This window comes from Hemitrygon akajei, chromosome 2 (genome assembly GCF_048418815.1).
Source record: "Hemitrygon akajei chromosome 2, sHemAka1.3, whole genome shotgun sequence".
Classification (NCBI taxonomy): Eukaryota; Metazoa; Chordata; class Chondrichthyes; order Myliobatiformes; family Dasyatidae; genus Hemitrygon; species Hemitrygon akajei.
Window position 1 is genome coordinate 18,668,791 of NC_133125.1, and position 25,147 is coordinate 18,693,937.

General features: G+C 41.9%; 1 protein-coding gene and 1 long non-coding RNA gene across 14 annotated transcripts in view; one reads left to right on the forward strand and one right to left on the reverse strand.

The window, feature by feature from the left end:
• Window positions 1-1,590: 1,590 nt before the first annotated feature.
• LOC140739616 (uncharacterized) lies at window positions 1,591-23,581 on the reverse strand. 2 transcript variants are annotated; one of them, XR_012101695.1, is made up of 4 exons: window positions 23,322-23,581; window positions 2,732-2,890; window positions 2,295-2,357; window positions 1,591-1,991 (listed from the first exon to the last, which is right to left on the reverse strand). It is a non-coding gene; the product is annotated as an uncharacterized lncRNA (long non-coding RNA). The 2 variants fall into 2 exon arrangements; XR_012101694.1 differs by lacking the exon at window positions 23,322-23,581 and having other exon boundaries at window positions 2,732-6,044.
• Window positions 23,582-23,755: 174 nt separating this feature from the next.
• Window positions 23,756-25,147, forward strand: part of ppip5k2 (diphosphoinositol pentakisphosphate kinase 2) — a 110,813-nt gene continuing 109,421 nt past the window's right edge. For all 12 annotated transcript variants that reach the window (XM_073067944.1, XM_073067951.1, XM_073067966.1 and 9 more), the window contains exon 1: window positions 23,756-23,892. The gene's annotated coding sequence lies outside the window, so the exon portion shown is untranslated. The remainder of the gene's footprint in view (window positions 23,893-25,147) is intronic.

Consider the following 25,147-nt stretch of genomic DNA (forward strand, 5'->3'; position numbering starts at 1 on the left):
GGTAGTGAAGAAAGCTTTTGGTATGCTGGCTAGCCTTTATAAATCAGAGCATTGAGTATAGGAGTTGGGATGTAATGTTAAAATTGTACAAGGCATTGGTAAGGCCAAATTTGGAGTATTGTGTACAGTTCTCATCACCAAATTATAGGAAAGATATCAACAAAATAGAGAGAGTACAGAGGAGATTTACTAGAATGTTACCTGGGTTTCAGCACCTAAGTTACAGGGAAAGGTTGAACAAATTAGGTCTTTATTCTTTGGAGCGTAGAAGGTTGATAGAGGTCTTGATAGAGGTACTTAAAATAATGAGGGGGATAGATCGAGTTGATGTGGATAGGCTTTTTCCATTGAGAGTAGGGGAGATTCAAACAAGAGGACATGATTTGAGAGGGAGCAAAAGTTTAAGGGTAACATGAGGGGGAATTTCTTTACTTAGAGAGTGGTAGCTGTGTGGAACGAGCTTCCAGTAGAAGTGGTAGAGGCAGGTTCGGTATTGTCATTTAAAGTAAAATTGGATAGGTATATGGACAGGAAAGGAATGGAGGGTTATGGGCTGAGTGCGGGCCAGTGGGACTAGGTGAGAGTAAGCGTCTGGCACGGACTAGAAGGGCCGAGATGGCCTGTTTCCGTGCTGTAATTGTTATATGGTTATATAGTTATATAGTTATATGTCCAACGAAAAAAATCTAGACACAAAACTCCAAGGTCTTTATCTTCTATTTTACTACTTAATATTCTCCCTATTATTTAATGTTCCCCTGCAGCATTTCCCCAAATGCATCAGCTAAAATCTTATGGATTAATTTTAAATTTTCTGCCCAATTGACCAGGTTATCTATATCTCTCTACAGCTTAAATCTTTCTTCCTCGAAGTTAACCACATAAACAGTTTTTGTATCATATGCAAACTTTTATCATAACATCTATAATCAGGGTGAAATCAATATATGTTAAAATAAAACAAGGGAGCAAGAACTGAGCCAACACAAAGTACACTGCAGATGCTGTGGTCAAATCAACACGTACAAACAAGCTGGATGAACTCAGCAGGTCGGGCAGCATCCATTGAAATGAGCAGTCAACGTTACGCTATGAACATCGAATTCTCTAACTTCCGGTAATTCCCTCCCTCTCCCTTCCCCATCCCACTTTCACTCTGCCTCCTCTTCTAGCTGCTTATCACCTCTCTCATGATTCTGCCTTCCTCTACTACCCATAGTGCTTTCCCCTTAGATTCCTTCTTCACCTCTCCTGCTTCCCCTTGATCTTTCCTCTGATTGGTTTTTCACCTGCACCTTTTCTCTCCCCCCACCTTCTTTATAGGGCCCCTGCTCCCTCCTTCAGTCCTGACGAAAGGTCTTGGCCCAAAACGTTGACTGTTCATTTCAACGGATGCTGCCCGACCTGCTGAATGACCTATGCAGGATCCCAGTAGTAACGGTCACAAAAACATCCATTGTCAATTACCCTTCTTGTCAGGAAGCCAGTTTTGCATTCAATCTGCTTATGACAAGGTCCCACATGGACTAGTTGCATACCTGAGACCTTATCAAATGTTTTGCTGTTTAAAAAAAACTCTTTCATCGTTGCTGGATTTAAATCCTAGAATTTATTATACAGCAACGGGGGTAGGGGGGTCCAGGGAGGGATAACATCTTTGGTGAAGAGGATTTACAAGTCCATTCAGGGCAGCTCAATCACTTTTGATCCCCACTGGATACGCGGCTTTCACCTGTGGCTCCGAGTTGCAGTTTGCATGTAACAGTGGCCACACCCAGGTACAGCACTTCAACAGGCAGACTCAACCAGGTGAGGGTGGCCAGTGGGCCTCATACCCCAGTGAGACAGAAACATGCCTGCCCTAGTATGTGGTCAGCTCCAGAAAACTGGATGGACGAGATTGACAGTGTGATCCAAAGGTCAGGAAGATAGTTCTGCAACGTTGGAGAGCAGAGGGCACCACAAGGCTCAGAAAATGTCATGGTCATCCACTGCAAGAAAGGAAGACACCAGTTGCGATGAATACTTGTACCTCTGAAGTCAAGAGAGCTTTTCAACTTTAAAAACCCTCCCTCACTGTTGTCGTCCGATAAAATGGACAAACAATAAAAATCAACTAATCAATTATCCAGTAACAATTTGAAAGCACCTCCACCAATGAGATTATAGTAGTTCAAAACATGTTCCCAAAATATCTCCAAGGTTTGGATAATAAATACAGCCATTCCCATTCTGTAGATGAATTTAAAAACTCTGCATCTATCTGAACCAAGTTAGCATTGTATTGAAATTACCTGGTAAGTTTGATCACTTTGTATTGTAAATGATCCATACAGTTTTTCTTCAATATATTTCATCTGAGAAAGAACGATCATAATTGCAAAGGAGTCTTTAGGAAGAAGGAAGATTAGAATTCTAGTACTATCCGACATTAGAGATAATTTATGTGGACATTTAACCTTCCAACTTTCACATTCTATATTTCAGAATCAGGTTTAATATTACCGGCATACATTGTGAAATGTGTTAACTTATCGGCAGCAGTATAATACAATACATGATAATATAGAAAAAAAATAAGAAAATCAATTTTTTTATATATATATGTATATATAGAGAGAGATATTAAATAGCTAAAATAGTGCAAAAACTAATAATATAAAAAGTGAGGTAGTGTTCATGGGTTCAATGTCCATTTAGGAATCGCATGGCTGGGGGGAAGAAAACATACTTGAGATGTCTTGGGGAGGATATGCAAACTCAGCACAGACAGTACCCAAGGTCAGGATTAAACCCAGATCTCTGACACTGGGAAGGAGAGGCTCCAATTTCTGCGCCATTCTTTTGATCTTCCATTAAGTATTGGATAGAAGTTGGGTCGATATGCCATCTGTGAAAACAGTTCAGAAAATACTTAGTGTCTTGGAAAAAATGACAGAAAATTTGGTATGTCAGGGTTGGAAGTCACCAGCAGGAGAAACAAAGGTCTATGCTAGAAGAATATTAAACCTACCGTTACATGTGGTTACACCAGCACTGGAGACCAATGGCAAACTAGGGAACTAGAGCTGCAGCCCAGATTGAAGATAACACAGCAAACTTTAGAAACTGGTCTGTTCAGAGCAAAATGACCCAACGATCTGTAGACAATTTGTTCTTTGAAATGATATAAGCTCCTCATCTCTGTTCTAAAGGGATATTCCTCTATTGTGAGGATGTGCCCTCTGGCCCTAAACTCACCGACTATAGGAAACATCCTCTCAACATTCACTCTATCTAGGCCTTTCAATATTTGATTGGCTTCAGTGAGACCCCTTCCCCTGTTCTTCTAAACTCCAATGAATGCAGGCCCAGAGCCATCAAATGTTAACCCTTTCACTCTCAAAATCATTCTTGTAAACCTTCTCTGGACCCACTCCAATACCAACATATCAGTTCTCAAGACAAAACTGTTCACTATACCCCAAGTGCATGATAACTTATAGATTCTCAGCACTATATCCTTGTGTTGACATTCTAATCCCCTTAAAATGAACGCTAACATTGCATTTGCCTTCCTTACCACTGACTCAGCCAGAAAGATCATCTTTAGGGAATAGTCATGAGTAGTCCAAGCCCTTTGGCACCTGTGATTTCTGATCTTTCTCCCATTTAGGAAATAGTCTACGGCTTTATTCCTTCTACCAATGTGCATGACCATACAATTCGCTGTCTTTGTAGCATCCACAAATTTGGCCACAAAGCCAACAATCTAATTATTGACATATAAGCAGTCCCAACACCGACCGCTGAGGGAAAACTATTAGTCACCAGCAGCCAAAGGCCCCCTTTATTCCCACTCTTTTCCAGCCAGCCAGTTCTATCCATGCGAGTATCTTCTCTGTAATACCATGCGCTCTTATCTTGTTTAACATCCTCATGTACAGCACTTTGTCAAAGGCCTTCTGAAAACCCAAGTAAACAACATTCACTGACTCTCCTTTGTCTATCCTCAAAGAATTCCAACAAATTTGTCAGGCAAGATTTTCCCTTAAGGAAACTATGCTAACTTTGGACCACTTAATCACGTGCCTCCAAGTACCCAGAAACCACATTGTTAATAACGGACTCCAGCATCTTCCAAACCACTAAAAGCAGTCTAACTAGCCCAAAATTTTCCTCCTCCTACCTGTAGCCCTACAAATTCTTTTAAGTACTTTTCCAGGGGTTGAATCTGCCCCAAGCTCTTAATGCCAAAAACAAAGAATTTTCTTCAAATCTTTTTTTTTGGCAGTCTAGATCTTCACACTTCCAATGGGAAAAAGTTCACACTCTCTTCTGTCACTTTTTAAAATCCCTCTTTCGGTCCCCTTCAAGAGATAAGCCCGATTTCTCCAGTCTGTCTATGTACCTTAATACCCTCTTCTGCTCTCTCTGTAAGTCTTTCACATCTTTCCTAGATTATAAATACTTGATCTATGGCTATCTGGTAAATATGAATGAGCTCCCATAGTATTAAGGTATAAAATTCAAACAGGAAGCAGTCTTTTGAAAAGAAACTGTTTCATGCAACCTGTAACAGATGCAAGAGTATTCCAACGTTATCTCTTCAATGGAGAAGCAAGAGAGCAATAAATGCTGCAATCATGAGCAAAAAAACACACTGCTGCAGGAACCCAGTGCATCAAGCAGAATCTGAGGGAAAAAACTGCTATGCTTTGTAACTTCAAAACATTAAACCAATTCAAAGGAAGGCAGGGAAGTGCAAAATGTGGGTCTAACTTTGAGTTTACTTTAATTGAGGTGCTCACATCGCATGGTAGCACTGACTAACTGACTCTCCTTTGTCTCTCCATGGTAGCACGATGATTTATGCAATTAACGCGTTTTTATATATAAGACCATAAGACATAGGAGCAGCCCATCGAGTCTGCCCCACCATTCCAACATGGCTGATCACAGATCCCACTCAACCCCATACACCAGCCTTCTCACCATATCCTTTGATGTCCCGACTGATCAGGAAATGATCAACTTCTGCCTTAAATATATGCACGTACATGGTCTCCACTGCAATATGTGGCAGAGCATTCCACAGATTTACTACTCTTTGGCTAAAAAAATTCCTCCTTACCTCTATTCTGAAAGGTCACCCCTCACTTTTAAGGCTGTGCCCTCTGGTTCTGGATACCCCCATCACAGGAAACATCCTCTCCACATCCACCCTATCTAGTCCTTTCAACATTTGGTAGGTTTCAATGAGATCCCCACGCATTCTTCTAAATTCCAGTGAGTACAGGCCCAAAGCTGCCAAATGCTCCTCACATGCTAACCCCTTCATTCCCTGAATCATCCTTGTGAACCTCTCCAATGACACTACATCCTTTCTGAGGTAAGAGGCCCAAACCCTGCAATTAATGATTTAAATGAACAAGAATGCTTAATCAACCTATATATACATATATATTAATATTATTGAAATATTAAATACGCAAGAAAAATGAATTGTTAACAGTTTGGGTTGCAACCATGCATCACAATTAAGAATGGAGAGGAATGGCAGGAAGTCTATAAGGGAGCAGGGGAAGGGTGAGGCAGAGACTGGTAGATGATGTGTGAATGAAGGTGGGCAGAAAGAGCCAGGCAGGGGAGGAGGGAGTAGATTTGGGTGAGTGAGAGGTGAACAAAGACAATGAAAAGAAGAACAGATGGAGCCAGTTAGGGGAGGGAAGGCTGTTGGTGGCATCAGATGCACTAAAGATAAGAAAATACTTCAAGATGACATGGATGGACTGGTGGGATGTGACAGAAAAAAAATGGAGAAAAATATGAGTATATGCAGGTTAATAAAAAGTGAGAAAAGTGATATTAATTAGAGTGCATAAAAAGCACTTGCATGGATGCATGTATTGTGTAAAGTGGCAGAACTTGAGGTTAAAAAGTTATCCGGGGTATTATAGAGCACTCCAGATGATAGAAGTCATGATGATCTTCTTCAGCCCTTTACAACCTATCACCTCCTAGCTTCTCACTTCATTCCACCCTTCCCCTGCCAACTACCTTCCCCCCTTCTGGTCTCAACTATCACCTACCAGCTTGTACTCCTTCTCCTCTTCCTATCTTCTTATTCTGGCTTCTTCCCCCTTCCTTTCCAGACCTTATGATAGGTCTTGCACAAAATGCCAACTGTTTAGTCCTCTCCATAGATGCTATCTGTCCTGCAGAGTTTCTCCATTTTGTGGTTGTTGCTCTACATATTGGCTGCTAGTGCAAAATACACAGAATCACTTTGATAGAGTTACTACACTTCTGCAGTATTTTAATGAATGGTGTTGATCAGAGCCACTTAACGCTTACATTTATTCATCGCCTTCCCCTGCTTAGTTACATTGGAACAGAATCAGAATGTCTCGCGCTCAATGGCTGGCTTTGATAAGCTTAAGGTAACTGTGGCTGTTACAGTGTTTAATAGAGCAGCACTGCACAGTTATTAATAGAAGCAATTGCTTGTCAGTTTCCAAAGCAACCCTGTAAAGTGGCCTCCTGTGGTGAAACTGGCAGCCTGTGTTCTGAAAATGCAAAGGTATCTGATTACTGTAGGGAAGTTACATGAAACAGTTTCTTTTCAATACTGCTTCCTGTTTGAATTTAATAATACTGTGGGAGCTCATTCACATTTACTGGGTGGCCATAGATCAGGTATTCATAAACTAGGAAAAATGTGAAAGACTTGCAGTGGGTGCAGAAGAGGGATTTAAGATATGTAGACAGACTGGAGAAATCAAGCTTATTTTCCCGAAGGGAAACGAGAGAGGTATTTTAGAAAGTGACAGGAGAGAGAGAGAGCGAACTTGTTCTCATGGGAAGTGTGAAGATTCGGATTGCCAAAAAATTATTTAAAGAAAGTTCTTTGTTTTTGGCCTGAAGTATTTAGGGCTAGAATTCATTTCCAGAGGTAGCTGTCGAGGTAGATTTAATCTTGGCTTTCCAGGGGACCTGGAAAAGTATTTACAAAGGATTTGCAGACCTACAGGCAATTGGCAGGAAGTGTGATTAGTTGAATTTCTCTTGTAGAGAGCAAATAGAGATTCAATAAGCCAAATGACTTTTTCCATTCTTTCTGTAAATCCATGTATTAACCTCTTCCTCAACTTCAGAGCAATTATAAATGAATTTCTTTTAAGGAAATTTGTTTCAAAGAAAGTAATTCAAAGATGAGTGAAATTAGAAGAAAAGTTACAGTATAAATTTCTGAAGTATTAAATTGCAGTTATATATGTGCCTTCTTTCAATGAGGTATCTATTTTCTGTTTATCACAATCTTAAAAACCTCTTTCAGAACTCCTTTGAAAACTCTTCTGATAGAAGGAGAACAGCCCCAGTTTATCCAGTCTATCTAAACTTCCTCTTCATTAGGACCATTCCAGTAAACTTCTTTCGCACTCCCTCCATTTCACATCTTTCTTAAAAAGCAAAGCCTCCAGCACCATTATTCCAAACCCTAGTCCTCCCCAGGTTTTGTTCTCAGCCCCTTACCCTACTTTCTAGACACTTATGACAGCATGGCCAGCTTCTGCTCTAACTCCATCTGTGAGTTTACAGATGTACCACCTTAATGGGTTGTATCTCAATGATGAGTCAGAGTACAGGAAGGAGACAAAAGGCTAAGTGACATGGTGTCATGACAACCATGTCCACAGAAAAATCTGGCCATTGACTTCAGGAAAGGGTAGGGGGTCTGTGCACATACTCTTGACTACATCAACAGTTCCTATGAGTGAACATCACCAATAGACTCTCTTGCTGCAGCCATGTGAACACCATGGCCAAGAAAGCCTGTACTTCCTCAAAAGGGTAATGACACTTGGCATGCCTCTGTCGACTCTTTCAGTAAAGGTCAATGCCTTCTATGCTCACTTTGACTGTCAAAACATAGAGGAACCATCACAAGCTCCCACAGCCTCTGATGATGATGAGATTTCAGCCTCTGAAGCCAATGTGAGAGCATCCTTCTGTTACGGTCCGGTCCGGAGCCCGCATTCCGGGTCTTGATCCAGTCTGCGGACTCCGGGTCTTGTAGCCATCCCTCCTTTCACCCTTAAGCCCAAATAGGATCAGCTTGGTTTAAGGAGATGTACCTGATGCCTATCGGCTGGCAGGTGTATATAAGGGGCTCTGGGACTGAGTCTAGTTGGGGGGTTGTCCTGTTTCTCTGTTTGTTTTGTACCTGCTGTTCTGTCTGGTTTGCCTTGTTTGCGCTGTCTGCCTGTCTATCCTGTTTTGACCCTGGCTTGGAGTACCCACCGTTAATCATCTAGTTCTGTAAGTCCGTTCTCGTAGTCACCCTGGACCGAGCTCCCTTCCGATCCCTTGCCTCCGTCGGGTAAGCAGGCCGGACTGCCGTTGCCTGGCGGGGGACTCTGACCCTTTCCTACCCCTCTCTTCTGATCGGTTGTGCCCTGCATCCTGCCCAGGTGCCCTGCAACCTGCCCAGGCCCCTGTTCCTGCCTGGGAGGCCAGGCCCTGCCCAGAAGTAATGCGGCCCACACGGGGCTATCCTCCCAGCATTCCTTGTCCCATAGACCCATCCTTTAGCCTAGCCAGGGTCCTGCCTTTGCCATGAACTCTCTCTGAACCCCAGGATCACCTTTGCATGCCACGGTCTCCCCATTTTGTTCTATCCTTTAGTTGTTCCTGTCCTGCCCCTAGTATTTCAGTGCCTGCGTCCTGCATTTGGGTCCAGTCTCCACGTCCCCTTGTGACACCTTCAGGAGGGTGAACCCACAGAAAGCATCCGGTTCAGATAGGGTACCTGACCAAATACTAAAGACCTGATCTGATCAACCAACAGGGATTTTTAACCTCTTGGTTTTGCAGTCTGAGGTGCCCACTGGCTTCATTTATACCAGTGCCTAAGAAGAACATAGTAACCTGCCTCAATGACTCATTCAGTAGCACTTACATCCACAGTGATGAAATACTTGCTTCTACCCTGCTGTTAAATCTCTAATACAAGAAAATAGATTCTTGACCTCACAATCTACCTCATTATGGTCTTGCACTTTGTTTACCTGCACTGCACTTTTTCTGTAGAAACTATACATTATTCTGCATTGTTGTTCTTCCACGTCAATGCACATGTAATAAATTGATCTGTATGACCAGTATGCAAGACAGTCTTTTCACTGGATCTTGAACATGTGACAATAATACTCCAATACAAGTATCATCACCTTCTGGGGCAATTTGCAGAAGTATTATCACAAAAACCTAACATTTGTTGTCACCAAATGTAGTAGATTAAATGAAAGCACATTAATGACAAGGACACTAAAGATTTTATGAAAGAAATTCCAGACCTTATGTCTGAGATACTTAAGCTTTAGCTGCCTTTGTTCAACAAGTTTGGGACCCACAAGAAGCAAAATTGGAAGCCACTTCAGATTATTTTTAAGATTGCAGAATCATAAGAAGATAACAAAGAGAAGGTGGGAGGAGGCCATGGAAGGATTTGAAAACATGGGATGAGATTTCTAAAGTTGAAAAGCTGTTTAACTAAGAGTCAGTGTATGCCAGCAAGCGCAGGGACCATGGATGAACAGAACACAATCCAAATTAGAATACAATTAAACACAAGATTTCACAGTTGCTGGAAATCCAAAGTAACACACAAAATGCTGTAAGAACTCAGCAGGTCAGGCAGCATCTATGGAGAGGAGTAAAGTGTCGATGTTTCGGGCTGAAATATGGGTGGAGGGGATTTTGAATGACAGCAGATGGGACTCCAGACTTAAGCCTTTCAGAAGGTTATAAATTGTGGTGAGCATTGTGGAGCTGGGTGGTGGAGGAGATGACCTGGCTAATGGAAGCGATATATACTTGGAAACTCATTCCAAGATCAAATACAGCACCACTCTTGTAAACAGACTGGCTGGTGTTGCTTCAGATGATGGCCAGGGAGATATACGTACCTTGCAGCAAGTATACAAGGCAATGATATTAGCTTAGTTGTTTTAAGAACAACAAACAAATCAGGGAAACACGAGGAAATCTGCAGATGCTGGAAATTCAAGCAACACACACAAAATGCTGGAGGAACACAGCAGGTCGGGCAGCATCTATCCAGCTTATTTGTACGTGTTGATTTGACCACAGCATCTGCAGTGTACTTTGTGTATACAGAAAATAGAAGAAGGCTAAAGATTCCAGAAGCAACAGAATACTGTTGTAGACAAATCATTGGATTTGCCTAAGGAAATGAGAATAACAATTGAGCATAGATCTGGCCAGAGAACATTATGAAGGGAAAATAATGAATCATCAAGAACAACATGCAAGGCAGGCTGCTCAATGCGTTATCTGCCTCGGGCACCCCTTAGGCGGCTGCTAACCCCACTGATACAGTAGCAGCAATTATGTGAAATAGTTTGGAACTAGAAAATGCTGCAATCAAAACAGCTTAAGGCAAGAATATTTTAAAAGCAGCTCTTGTGGGAGAATGGCAGGACAAGTTGAAAGAGCCGTGAGTAAAGCAAATAAGATTCTGGACTTCATGAGTAGAGGCACAGTAGTGTACTGGTTAACACAACACCTTACAGCACCAGTGACCCTGTTTCAATTCCCCCCACTGTCTGTAAGGAGTTTGTACATTCTCCCCATGATTGTGTGGGTTTCCTCTGTGTGCTCCGGTTTCCTCTCACAGTCCAAAGACCTACTGGTTGGTAGTTTAATTGGTCATTGTAAATTGTCTCACGATTAGGCTATGGTAAATTCGGGGCTGCTGGGCTGTACAGCTTGAAGAGCTGGCACGGCCTATTCCGTGCTCTATCTCAATAAATCAGATTCACAAAAGCAGTTCTTCACAAAAGTTTGAGGGATATCAGGTAAAGTACAGATTGGAGAAGCTCAGCTGGTCCATCCATGAGTCAAGAAGGTTGAAAGGAGATTTTAGAAATAAATAACACTATAATGGATGTAGATGGATAAATATTCCAATTAGCAAATGGTTCCAGGGATTAAACACCAGGAATTTAAAATATCAGATAAAAAAATTTAAGAGTGAGAAGAATTTTAGTTTGTTTTTATAGAAAATGGTCTTGTTTATGGAAGATGGCTATAACTTTGAAATCCATGTGGTCCTCTGGGAAGTCCCCCTCTTCCCATATGTAGCAAATACAGCTGTGTAGCCTTACCACCAACTTTTAGAATGTTAGCAGGGATACCATTTGCTTTAATGGCTTGCTTTTTTTCACCTCTTCTCTTACTGTGGTGGCATCTGGAATGGGCCAAAGGGTTTACTGTGGGATGGAGTCAAGTGTGCTTGCATCAAGGACATAGTATTAAATAAGCAGCTCCCGGAAATGCTCATTATAGTTTGCACTGACTTCTTCTCTCTTATAGATGAGCTCTCCTTCATTATTAGCTCTCACCTGAATGTTTGTGTGGCAAATGATCTTAACCGCATTAAAGAAGGAACATGTAGTTCCTATTGTTGACAGACCTCCTTCATTCTTTCTACCTTAGACCATAAGACCATAAAGGAGCAGAAGTCAGCCATTTGGCCCATCAAGTCTGCTCCGCCATTTTATCCATTCTCCCATTTAGTTCTACTCCTCCACCTTCTCACCATAACCTTTGATGCCCTGGCTACTCAGATACCTATCAATCTCTGCCTTAAATACACCCAATGACTTGGCCTCCACTGCCGCCCATGGCAACAAATTCCACAGATTCACCACCCTCTGGCTAAAACAATTTTTCGTCTCTCTGTTCTGAATGGACACCCTTCAATCCTTAAGTCATGCCCTCTCATACTAGACTCCCCCACCATGGGAAACAACTTTGCCACATCCACCTTCTTTAAGTTACAGGTTTTCTGATGAACTCTGGCTCTTAGGAGACTGTAGAGCTATTTTCTATTATGATGTGGTGGAATTTCCAATCAGGAAATCCCTTGCATTTGTGTTACAAACTCTGGATCTCTAGGTCATTTCCATCAAACTAGTCTTGTAGAGAAGTTAAGAGCCTTCTCATTGATGCTTGTTATGATGAAGTATAGTCCTTGTATTATATGATAGAGAAGCTCAGGACCTCTTCACATTGAAGCCTGCTTGAAGCAAACTCAAACTACCAAAGCAAGAGGTTAAAGATCTCAGTGAAACAGGAGCAGCGTGTGCTAGGATTATCTGTGACCTTTTGTTGATTCATGCTGTGCATTAGTGGTTTGAACATAGTTGATGCACCATCAATAACTCACTCTGAGACGTAAGAAGCGAGATATCGGCTTTTATTGACTGGAAGAATGAACAACACTACATCCTGGGGAATGAGGCTGGGCACAGGCCTCAATCGCCTTTATACAGGGGTCTGTGGGAGGAGCCACAGGAGCAGTCAGCAGGGGTCTGTGGGAGGAGCCACAGAAGCAGTCCAGACAGGTATTTGTAGTTCACCACAATAGTCTTGAAAGGTTAGCGCTACCCATTCATTGGGGACTGTTGCTCGAGTGTGTGGTGTGTGCCTACGGGTTTATCACTTTGTTTTATTGAAGTTCTGAAACATTCTGATAGCTGTCATTTGAATTGAAGGCAGTTTGTTCGTTCCGGTTTAAGTGCTGTGTGCACAGTTTGTCTGTTGATTATGTTTATTGAATTGAATATCTACTGTGTTACAGGCAAACAAAGAGTTAATTGCAAATTGTGCAACTAAAGAAAGTAACACAAGTGTATCGAAGCATGGAATTGGCGCCAACAACCCTGCGGTCAGGGCTTGCAAAAGATAAATTAGAGCTAAAGCTAAGGCTAATCTAATCAACAGTCTTCAAAAGGAGAATGAACAAACGTGAACAAAGGTTTAATACCATCAATTAATGATCTTATGAAAATTAAAGAAAATGACTTGCAAATGTGTCTTAAGGACTTGCCTAATTTTTGTGAGGTTGTTGCTAAGCAACATTACATGTTAATCTCATTACTTCTTAAGGCTGACCAAGTAAAACAGAACCAATGTTTTTCAAACATTAGTCGCTATTACAGTGTATTTATAGAAGATACAAAACAATGGTTGACCCAAACATGTTGTATTGAAGGTCATGTTACTGCAACAGGTGACTGTGAGCATCAACTTTCATCAGACAATGTGTCTCGAATTTCAATGCATGTTTTGTCTAGGCACAGAGCAGGTGACCCACAGGTTGACATGAAACTGAATGACAGTATGTCTAATGCCAGTGCTTGAAGTTCTGTTGCAGGAAGAAAATCTTATGTATCTATTACCTCCTCTGCACGCATTAAAACAGAAGCTCATTGAGCTGCATTAATCGCATGTCAACGATTATTGAAGGACAAACATGCAATGGAAGAGTAAGAGCAGTTCCTTTTGGAACAGCAATGGAAAAAGAAGGACCAGTTCCAGCTGGAGGAAGAAATTGCCACATAAATGGCCAAAGTTAATGTGCTCCAGCAGGACAGTCCAGTGGTGTGAGATCTTATATTGAAAAAGCACAAAGAAAAACAAAAACATCCACTTGAGGTGATTTACTCATTCCTCAAGTGTCGATGTAACATGAAAAAGAACCCCCCAACTGGTAGTTAAGAGTACTTATTCTCAGCCTGCACTAAGGAGGCACTCTGAAACTTTGTCATATCCATCAGCTAAAAGTGCTCACGGGGTCATAACCTACACTCAGCATGGCAACACTTTTGTTTTAGATGACAGAGGTCAACATAGCACTAACGATATTCCGAGGAAGCAAAATGAAATAACAATTTTATTGGTACAACAGCAAAGCATTTCATCTTTGCCTGTCTTGCTCTGTCATGTATTCATGAGGGCTTTGAAAACAGCATTGAAGGCAAGACCAATAGCTATGGTGAATGCCTCTATTTCCTTGAATAGTACACTTGGTGGTCGCCCTAGAGATCTCATCAGGAGTCACCAGCACGTTGACTCTCAGAAAGGATATCTAAAAGCTAAGGCTTTACAAAGGAACCTGATCATAATGAGCAGAAAACTGTATCTGTTTACATACAAAAAGATCTTTCTTGGGTACCTATCAAATCTGAAGACCATAAGACCCATAAGACATAGCAGCAGGAGAAGATGTGAAAGCTCTTTAAGACTACAGTCTTTTTCTTAGATGTTGTTGGAATGCCATGGAAGAAGTGTAGTACATGTATGAACTGGACGTGCATGCTAATATGTCAATTGTCGTAAAGAAATTGTCCTATATGCTTAGGGATAAATGGAAAACAGTGGTCTGCAAACTGCAAGAAAGGCACAGCCATAAGATTACTTTCACTGGCATTGTTAATTTTATAGAAGGGCAAGTAAATGTTGCTGCACACCTGGTGTGTGCGAAAATTCAGGATGCTACATCACCGGCAATGAGCAAATGTATAAACAAAACTAAGTCACAAGTTTGTTCTGAGGCTGAAGGAAGAAACTTTGCCACTACTGTGAGAAGTACAGCTAAAAACTTAACCTGGAGCTAATGGAAGGGAAATGGTCTTGTCAGCCGAAACGGTTCGTCTTTTCTGAAATGGTGAAGGTACATTGGAATCGTGGCCTCAGCTGAAGAATAGAGCACATAGTGAGAAGATTGCCTTCCTAAAGGAAAACAGTGTCTGCTTTGGTTGCTTGTGTATGTGGAGGACACATCAGCAAGGAGATTGCAGGAACTGTCTTTCATGCAAGGTACCGGACGCAATGGGAAGCATCCCAGCATACTTCCTAGTTACTCTAACGAAAAGGTTGCAGAATAAAACAAGTTGTGAAAGAATCAGACACAGCAGTGAGTAGTGCTCTGCTACCTAATAGCCTTACAGAGGCTGCTGATCATGACTGTAAACCTCCCGTAAGTGAAATCTAAGAAGGGTAACAAGGCAGAGGTTACTTATGCTTTCCTAGATCAAGGAAATACAGCAGTGTTCTGCACAGTGGACCTCATGAACAAGCTCAACAGAACAGGAAAAAAGGATATGCATTCATCCCATACAATGGGTCAAGAGAAGATTGTGAGTAGCTATATTGTTTCAGGATTGGAGGTGGCTAGCTTAGGTGGTGAAAGCTATTATGAACTACCTAACATCAATATGCAAGAAAGTATGTCTGTCCACAAAAGGAACATTCCACAACAGAGGGCATTACAGGGATGACAATTTGCCAGAAGTTGATTCAGAAATTGAGCTTCTGATAGGGACAAATATGCCTAAAGCACTGGAGCCATTGCAAGTGATCCGCAGTGTTAATGATGGACCCTATGCAGTTAGGACAATGTTGGACTGGACTGTGAATGGACCACTGAAAGGAGACCATGGTGATGGAACAGATTGTGCACAGCGACAGCTGACTGTTAACAGGATCTCAGTTTTGAACTTGGTTGAACTTTGGCAGTGGGAGTTCAAGGCAGACTTCCCTGAATGAGGTCAGGATGAACAAGCTGGTTTGTCAAAAGAAGATTTCAAGATCATAGAGCTGGTTATGAATTCTGCAAAACTGGTGGATGGCCACTACTGGATTAGTTTACCTTTGAGAAAGGAAGAGGTTAACATACAAAATCACTGGAATATTGCCAAACAGTCTGCTCTAAATCTAACAAAGAAGTTTAAGGATTTGTCATTTCACACTGACTAAACAACTTTAATGAAGGATGTCATCTCCAAAGGTTATGCCAAGAGAGTGCCAGCAGAGGATCTGGAACATAGTTATGGGAAAGTTTTGACTGTGGACAGACTTTTCAGGGAGTATCACTTAATGGTCAGCTTTTACAAGGGCCAGATCTTACTAGCTCACTTACTGAAGTCAAAACCAGATTCAGAAAAGAACCAGTGGTGACCCTGGCAGAAATTGAACCAATGTTTCATCAGGTTAAAGTACCAGCAGAAGATGCTGATCTGCTGAAGTTTCTCTGGTGGTCTGATGGTGACCACAGCTAAGATATAGTAGACTGTCACGGCTCCTGTGTGGACAAGCTGGCTGGAAGAACTCTGCTAGCCTGAAGACTTCAAGATTGTTAGATGTTTGAAACTCCTGGATTTTAGAGAAACCACTTTACAGACGCAAGCAGAGACAGCTATGGAACAGTGCTGTGCCGATTGTTGCACGACACACATTCTCAGGTGCACAGTGCTTTTATCAAGGGAAAATCAAGGGTAGCTCCATTGAAACCAGTTTCCATGCCTCATACAGAGCTCACTGCTGCCATGATGGGAAGCTGCATGGACACATTGTGGAGGAAGAAGTTGCACATGCGGTTTCATGACTCAGTAGTTTGGACTGATAGTACTTCTGTGTTGAAGTATATCAAGAATGAAAGTTCCAGGTTCTGAACCTTTGTTGCAGAGTTTCAGTAATTCTTAAGATCTCACAAGCATCTCAATGGAGGTATGTAAATGCTTCAAGCAACCCAGTAGATGTGACCTCTAGAGAGTTGAAGGTGAAAGCATTCTTTAAGAATGAGACATGGGTATCAGGGCCCAGTATCTTCTTCAACCTGTAAGAGAATGGATTGTGAATCTCAATAGTTCTGGAAAACTTCTGCTAGATATTCTGAAAATTAAGAGGAATATTACAATGAATGGCATATGGGTTGAAGAGGAGGTGGACACAGTAACACATTTAATCTATCACTTCTTGTCTTGGACCAGTTTGAGGAAGACTGTGGCATGGATTCTTTGATTTAAGAACTTGCTCTTGTTACTTAAAAGGAAGCAATTGAAAATCATTCTTGCTCAGTCTGACTTTGATGAAGAACGACAAGGATATTCTTGAGAGAGAAAGATTGAGAAGGCCAAGGGTCAGATCAACTGAGTGGAGGAGCTCAGAAAGGTTGACATGGAGATCATTGGGTTTTGCCAAAGAAAATTTCTAGATTGATTCTCAAGTTTGCAAAGTAGAAAAAGTGTGAAAAAGCACAGCAATGTTTTCAAGCTCAATCCAGTACTTGAAGATGATGCCCTGAGAGTTAGAGGGCAGCCATGCCTGAAGAGTTTAAACATCCTATTATACTGGCAAAGGATCATCATATCTCAGATTCAATTCTGGGGCAAGTGCATCAAGAGGTAGTACATGCTGGCCAGAAACACATTATCCAGGTTATGCCAAACATTTTGTATTCCTGGTGCTAGTATAGCTATTAGAAAAATCCTGTCTAATGGTGTTGTTTGTCAACGGTTGCATACAGCTCTAGGATGCCAGCACATGACAGATCTACCTCTGAACAGGGTTTCTTCACATGATCCTCTGCTTACATGTGGAGGAACACGCTACTTTGGACCTTTTGAGGTGAAGAACAGAAGGAGTACTGTGAAGAGGCATGGGGCCATATTTACCCATCAAGTTATATGATCTGTTCACATTGAAGTGGCATCTTCTTTAGACACAGATTCCTTTGTGGAAACAATGGGCCAAGAAGTATTTACAGGTACATCAGGAATGGCCAAATATAAAATGCAATTTCCTCCCAGGAGACATTGTGCTTATAGCTGATGACACAGAGTCTCAAAACTCATGGATCATGGGAAGAGTCATTCAAGTCTTTCCAGACAGAAGAGGATTTGTGCGGCTGGTATGCATCTTCACCAAGACTCGCTGTCTGGACAGGCCCATAACCAAGATCTATTTTCTACAGGAAGCAAAGTTTTGAGGAGCTACAGTGCTAGAAGCTTCATGACTTTGACTTGACTCTGACTTAACAGATAATGGTGGTAAAGATCACACTGTACTAGACTAAGTGCTAGTAACCTCTGGTATAGGTGACTGTTACATGACTTGACTGAAAGAAGAAAGAAGATATTTGTATAAATGTTAAGAGGTTTGTCCATGAAGATTTCATGTCTACTATTTTGGTAGTATGTAGTTGTAATAAGGGACTGGGATGTAGGAGCTATCAGTATTTTGTGGCATGTATATTATGGTAATCTATTATGTGGGTTGAGGCGTGGTAGAAGCAAATGAGTATAGTTATATATTCACACTTGGGGTTAGTTAGTTGTTAGATGTGTTAGAGGCAACTGGGGAATGATTTTTTGTTGTTGTTGACCACTAATTGTAATGCTTAGTTATGCTAACTTCACTTTAATATGCTAACTTTGCTAATTGGAACACTTCGATCACTAATTACGCTTAGTTATATTGCCTATTGAAATGCCTAGTTGTGCTGATTTGAACACTAACTATATTGCTAATTTAGTTTTGTTAGTTTTTTTTATTGCTACAAGATCGTTAGTCTTTGCTGGTTTCATGATAAAGGATTGACTATGTCTTTTTACAATTTGGAATTTCGTTATTCAGAAGCACATCATACAGTGCCGAATACCCTGGCTTAGTCTCTCAGTGGTTTTGGTTTGTTTTCAACTGCCTCATGGATGTTGATGCTCACCAGCCAGTTAGCAGGCCAAAGGGAGAGTTTTCATGCTCTCTCTCGCTATGATGTTATGAGAAAGGAGCTTGGCTGACCCCTTACCACTACATAATTTCATTCTTTGGAGAACTTCCCTTTGTTCTACCATCGCTTTCTCCCACTTCCTCTGCTAACTTGTTTCTGTCTGTCTCGGCTCTAATGAAGAGAGCACAACTGAAACCCATGCAGTCAGAGAGAGAATATTCACCCTCCCAACACTGCCTAATGCCAGGATTGAATTTGGGTTTGGATGCTGCAAGGGAGCCACCTCCTAGCTCTGCCACTGTGCATGTAACGTGTTGCTTTTGTTGTATGGTATGTGTAACGTTTGCCCAGCAAATCAGTCTGTACAAAGAAAGCGAAAGAAAACAGGGCAATGCCAAACAGAAGTGGCCAGTTCTGATACAGACAAAAAGAAACAGTGAATTAAAGTTCAAAGTACATATATGTCACCACATACTACCTTGATATTCATTTAAAAACAAGAGACCCTGCAGATGTTGGACATCTTGAGCAACACACACACAAAATGTGACCCTATGGGAGGCAGAAATTGCAGAGGTATTTAAAATGTCCTTAGCCACCATTGAGGTCCCAGTGAGCCTGACGTCAGTAGTGGATAACTTATTGGAAGGTGTTCCAGGCTCCGGATATTTGGATAGACAGGGACTGATTAGGGATATCATGGCTAACCAGTCTTAAGGAGTTTTTCGAGGAAGTTACCAGGAAAGTTTATGAAAGCAAGGCAGGGATGTTGTCTACACGGACTTAAGAATTAAGAATTGCTAAAGGTCCAATGTGGGAGGTTGGTCAAAAAGTTTCAGTTGCTTGGCATTAAGATACGGTAGTAAATTGGATTAGACATTGGCTTCATGGGAGAAGGCAGAGAGTGGTAGTGGATGTGCAGTAGAACAGAGGGATCAGGGAATACAGATCCATGATTCCTTGAAAGTGGTGTCACAGGTAGATAAGAGTCGTAAAGAAAGCTCATTGGCCTTCATAGTGCTGCGTATGTGTGTGGGGGGGGGGAGCTTTGAGATTCTAACATTTAACTGTTATTCATTCTTTTGGGGCACTCCTCTGTTTTCGTAGATGGTTGTGAAGAAAAAGAACTTCAGGATGTACATTGTATACATTTCTCTGATGTTAAATGTACTTTTGATAAATCAAAGTATTGAGTACAGGAGTTAGGATGCTATGTTGAAGTTGTACATCTGATTTGGAATATTGTGTGCAGTTCTGGTCACCTACAGGAAAGATGTCAATAAGATTGAAAGAATGCAGAGAAAACTTACAAGGATATCACCAGGACCTAAGTTATAGGGAAAAATGGAACAGGTTAAGACTTTATTCCCTAGAGTATAGGAAAATAAGGGGAGATTTGATAGCAGGATGCAACATTATGAGGGGGTATAGACAGGGTAAATGCTAGCAAGCCCTTTACTTTGAGGTTGGGTGAGACTAGATCTAGAGGTTGTAGGGTAAGGATGAAAGGTGAAATGTTTAAGGGGAACATGAGGGAGTACTTCTTCACTCAGAGGGTGGTGGAGTGTGGAACGAGTTGCCAGTGGAAGTGGTGGACATGGGTGATTTCAACATTGAGGAGAAATTTCTATAGATACATGGATGGCAGGGGTATGGATACAGCCCACTCATGGTGAGTAAAGTCCTCCCTGCCATTGAGCACATCTACATGGAGTGCCATCGCAGGAAAGCAGCATCCATCATCAGGGACCCACACCACCCAGGTTCTTCTCGCTGCTGCCATCAGGAAGAAGGTACAGGAACCTCAGGACACACACAACCAGGTTCAGGAACAGTTATTACCCTTCAGTCACCAGGCTCTTGAACCAGAGGGGATAACTTCACTCGCCCCATCACTGAACCATTCAGAGATTATTTATTTATTTATTGCTTTCTTTTCTCTCATCTCAAGCTGGTGTAACCCTCTTATCGCAGGCTCATAATGAGTTAGCTATTATTGTGAATTCAAACTAACAGTATCATAACTTTACAATGCATGTGAATAGTAATAAAACGGTCATTTCCAATAAATAAACACATGTAGGGGAAATATGATTTGGGTAAACACAGCACATATTAGTTTGATTGTTCCTATAAGGGAAAATAGGAGATACTTGTTTGAATACTGACACACCCATGGAAATTTACTGTTTGCCAGGAAGCAATAATTTAGCTCTTAGCAGTATAAACTTAAATTGAAACTGTATTGACAAAAGATATTAAACTGTAACAAACAAAACAATATTATATAAATAAAGGTCCATTATATATGGTTGTTGTTTCTTTTCAACCCCTGTGGCATAGTGGGCGGCATTTCTTGCAGTTTCCTTTGCATTTGCCTGTTTTTACAAGGCCAGGTTGCTAGCTCAATGCTCAACCCAGCACAGATGCAAAGCAACACACACAAAATACTGGTGGAACGCAGCAGGCCAGGCAGCATCTATAGGAAGAAGCACTGTTGATGTTTTGGGCCCAGACCCTTCGACAGGACTGAAATGTCGACAGTGCATCTTCCTGTAGATGCTGCCTGGCCTGCTGCATTCCACCAGCATTTTGTGTCTGTGGCTTAAATTTCCAGCATCTGCAGATTTCCTCGTGTTTACAGATGGAAAGTGTGCAAGGAGCTGGCTGGATTTGAACCATTTACCTTGAAACCTAATGCTGATGACACTACACCAATGGCAGGCTTAGATATATATTAGTCTATAATGTGGTGCATGTTGTTACGTACCCGTAACACGTGACAGTGGTACTCTTGTCACGTGACTGAGGTTGAAACTATACTGGACTTGAGGTAATGGTCTTGTGATGGTGGAGTGATGTCATTTTCCCGCCAGTAGAGATCATGTGACAGGTTTTTTTTACAGGGTATAAAAGGAGGACCCCTCCCTGTGAGGAGGGGCAGTTCGTGGCTGGATTTGCCATGTTGACTTCATGCGGCTGTGTGATTTAATGTTATGACGCAGTTTAGTTGAAAGATGAAGTTTTATCTAATGCCTAAAGTTTAAAAGGTCATTGCCAGCAGTTTCTTTACAATACTGCTAGTTGAGAATCAGTGGAGAGTGAAGATCGGAGTTCGGGAGTTAAAGATCGAGGAGAATCGATTTTGACGGTGAAACGGGTTCGACCTTGTTTGATCCTTATTCGGAAGGATTTCGTTGACTATTCTCGTGTTAATCCCTGGGAAATACCAGAAAGGATTGAGAATGGTGGTAAAGGAAAGGTCAGTGCCTTTAAGCCGTTTCGTTCCGTAAATTCTTCGTGGGAAAAGTTCGACTTTTGGGGAACCGAAGCAAAACGACGTGAAAGAGAATTTAAATCGTCTTAAAAAGTCTCTCCTTTAAATGGACTGTGAGCATTTTGAACTTTTGGCAATACTACTTTAAAGAACTGTTCTTGCAACATCGCTTTAAGGACTGTACGCTTCATTGCTTTAAGAACTGTTTAAGCTGCCGCACAGCAGCTGATTTCCGGTTACGTTAGTGTTTTGTTTACTTTTGGGGGGTTTGTTTTCAGTGTTTAATAAACGTGTTATTTGTTCTAAAGACCCTTGCCTAACTCATATATTTATTGTTGCCTGAATCCGTAACAATCTAATCATTGGAGCTCATTGTTGTGTAACCAATCCAGTTTGCTTCACTTTGTTTTCTCACAGTACTGAAACACTTTTACCTGAAAACCCAGTCCTAGTGAAATATAAGTAAATATCCAAGGAAAAAAGGCATCAAAATGTCTCCAATGTTGTGTGCTAACCAGCTAATTAAAACTTATCTACTCATTTTCCTGAAGACCATTGTCTGCATGAGGATTTTCCGATAGCGGTATCTGTCCTTCCAAATGGGTACCGTGAGCGTTTCACCATGTTCTTCAGCTATGTTCATTGTCCATTTCCATTCTCCTTCTTCAGAATCAGGTTTATTATCACCGTCATGTGTTATTAAATTTGTTAACTTAGCAGCAGCAGTACAATGCAATACATGATACCAGAAGAAAAAATAAATTAGTAAATCAATTACAGTAGGTACATATACACATATTAAATAGTTAAGTTGAAATAGCGAGGTAGTGCTCATGGGTTCAATGTCCATTTAAGCTATGGTCTGGGTGCAGGTTGATGGGACTAGGCAGTTTAAATGTTCTGGCACAGACTAGATGGGTCGAAGGGCCTTTATCTGTGCTGTAGTTTTCTATGACTCTAAGAGAGAAAACAAAAACAAAGATCTAAATGCAAAAAAAAGACACAATCAGACACTTCTCGGTAATGCAAGAGGTGGTCTGTAGTGTTCCATTGCTAAGGCAGTGTTAGGGTTGTACAGGTTTAAGAATCAGAATCAGGTTTATTATCATCTGTCATAAAATTTGTTAACTTAGCAGTACAATGCAATATATGATAATATAGAAAGAAAAAAGTAAGTAAATCAATTACACTAAATATATATATACATTAAACAGTAAAACAGAGCAAAAACAGAAATAACATTTTTAAAAAGTGCGGTAGTGTTTATATGTTCAATGTCACTTAGGAATTGTGTGGCAAAGGGGAAGAAGCTATTTCTGAATACCTACCTTCAGGCTTCTGTACCTTCTTCCTGATGGCAACAACGAGAAGAGGTAGCTGTGAGAGTTCATGGATTTGAAGCAGATGTTGGTGGCTAGCCAATCTCCTCTGCTCTGACAATGACTGAGAAAGGTAAAGAAAGAGCCAGGAAGCCAGGAATGGTTCATGTGAAGGTGAGAGTAAGCTGGAAACTGACAGCAAAAAGTTGTAAAACTTTAAGTTTGGCATGATGCAGCCCAATGCAATTGTACCAGGGTAAGAGATGGGGGAGTGGACCTGGTACAGGCACTGTCATAGAAACGTAGAAAACCTACAGCACAATACAGGCTCTTCAGCCCACAAAGTTGCCCTGAACATGTTTACCTGTAGCACTCTATTTTACTAAGCTCCATGCACCTATCTAAAAGACCATATCGTTTCCGCCTCCACCACCGCTGCCGCAGCCCATGTTTTAAACACTCCAGCAGATTTGCAGGTTGACATTTATTCGACGCACTTTGAGAGACACCTTTAACTTGCGCTAAGTTTGAGATATTTTCGAAGACTTAACTTCCTCTTGCAGAATCAGTATTAACCGAAGTGGGTAACTGCCATCCACCGTGCAAAGGAGAGACGGGTTGGAGTGACGCAGAAAAATAAAGACAGCCAGAAGTTCCTCACTTGCCCGGAACCTGCCTGGTGAACTTCAAAAGCGGAACTTCAAGTGCCGAAGCCGAGTGGAAGCGGGTCTGTCCGGACGCTTTAGACGACGGAACGGGTGGAAGCAACGAGCTACCGGAGTGCTGGTGTTGGGTACTCGTGCGGGCGAGCGGCCGGGTAACGGACAGGAGGTATTCGGCGTGGGGGACGCAGGGGACCTGGCTCCCCAGACAAGCTGCTACTCGCCCCCCTGTGGCACCGGCAGGCCGACTGATGGGCACCGTGGGGCCTTTAGGTAAGAATGAGACCTACCCCCTCCCCTTGGGAGGGCGAAGGCGGCGGCACGTGTGCCCGGGTGCCAACTCCCGTGACGGGGGGGGGGGGGGGGGAAACATGCCGGACCGAGTCACGTGATTGTGCGATCGGACCCCCCCCCCCCACCTCACTAGTGAATGCTCCTGTCAACTCTGGTGTAAGCATTAGCATTGGCTCAATAGGTTACATGTCTGCGTTAAGATGCTCCGACTCGATGCTTAGAACTGTATCAGCCTTGCGAATACACCCCATTGCTGACCCTTCCGTGTGAAACTTATAGTCGATTCATTCTCCATGTTATCTGCTGTCAGTGATAATGGCCCTGCAAGATTTACCGAATCAGGTTTATCATCACTGACATATGTCATGAAATATTGTTGTTTTGTGGCAGCACTATCGTGCAAGGTAGAAGGATTACTGCGCTGCAAAAGAAATCATGCAAAAAAAATAACAAGGTAGCGTGCACAGGTTCATGGATCCGGTTGATGATGGAGGGACAGAAGCTGTTGCTATTTGTGGAGTGTATGTCTTCAGGCTTCTGTTCTTCCTCCTTAATGGCTGTAATGAGAAAAGGGCATGTGCTGGATGGTGAGAGTGCATGTTGCCTTCTTGGGCCCAGGATAGATCCTAGTTTTGCAGCTTTCAAAAACGCTTATTACTGCAATGTTATATTACATCCGCATAATTGACTTTGATCCATACTTGATAGGAGTGGGGCGTGAAAATCAGTTAAAGGGTAGATTTGCCTTTTAAGCTAAGTGCATGGAGCACACTGCTGGGGGTGATGATGGAACTGATACATTAGAGACTCATGGGCACATGAATGAAAGAAAAATGGAGCTATATGGGAGGGAAGGTTTGCCTTGATCTTGGACTAGGTTCAAGGGTTTGCTCAACATTGTGAGAGAAGGGCTGTACTGTGCTGCTCTTGAACTGAAAAGCCTGCAATATAGTACATATAGCCCGCAATATAGTACATATAGCCCAACCTATCACAGGTTAAGCCCTTCCCTCCATTGAGCACTGTCACAGGAAAGCAGCATCCAGTCTATGCTCTCTTCTCACTGCTGCCATCAAGAAGAAGGCACAGGAGCTTCAGGACTCTCACCACCAGGTTCAGGAACAGTTATTACCCCCCAACCATCAGCCTCTTGAACGAAAGGGATAGCTTCACTTAACTTCACTTGCCTCTTCACTGAAATGTTTCCACAACAAAATGACTCACTTTCAAGGAC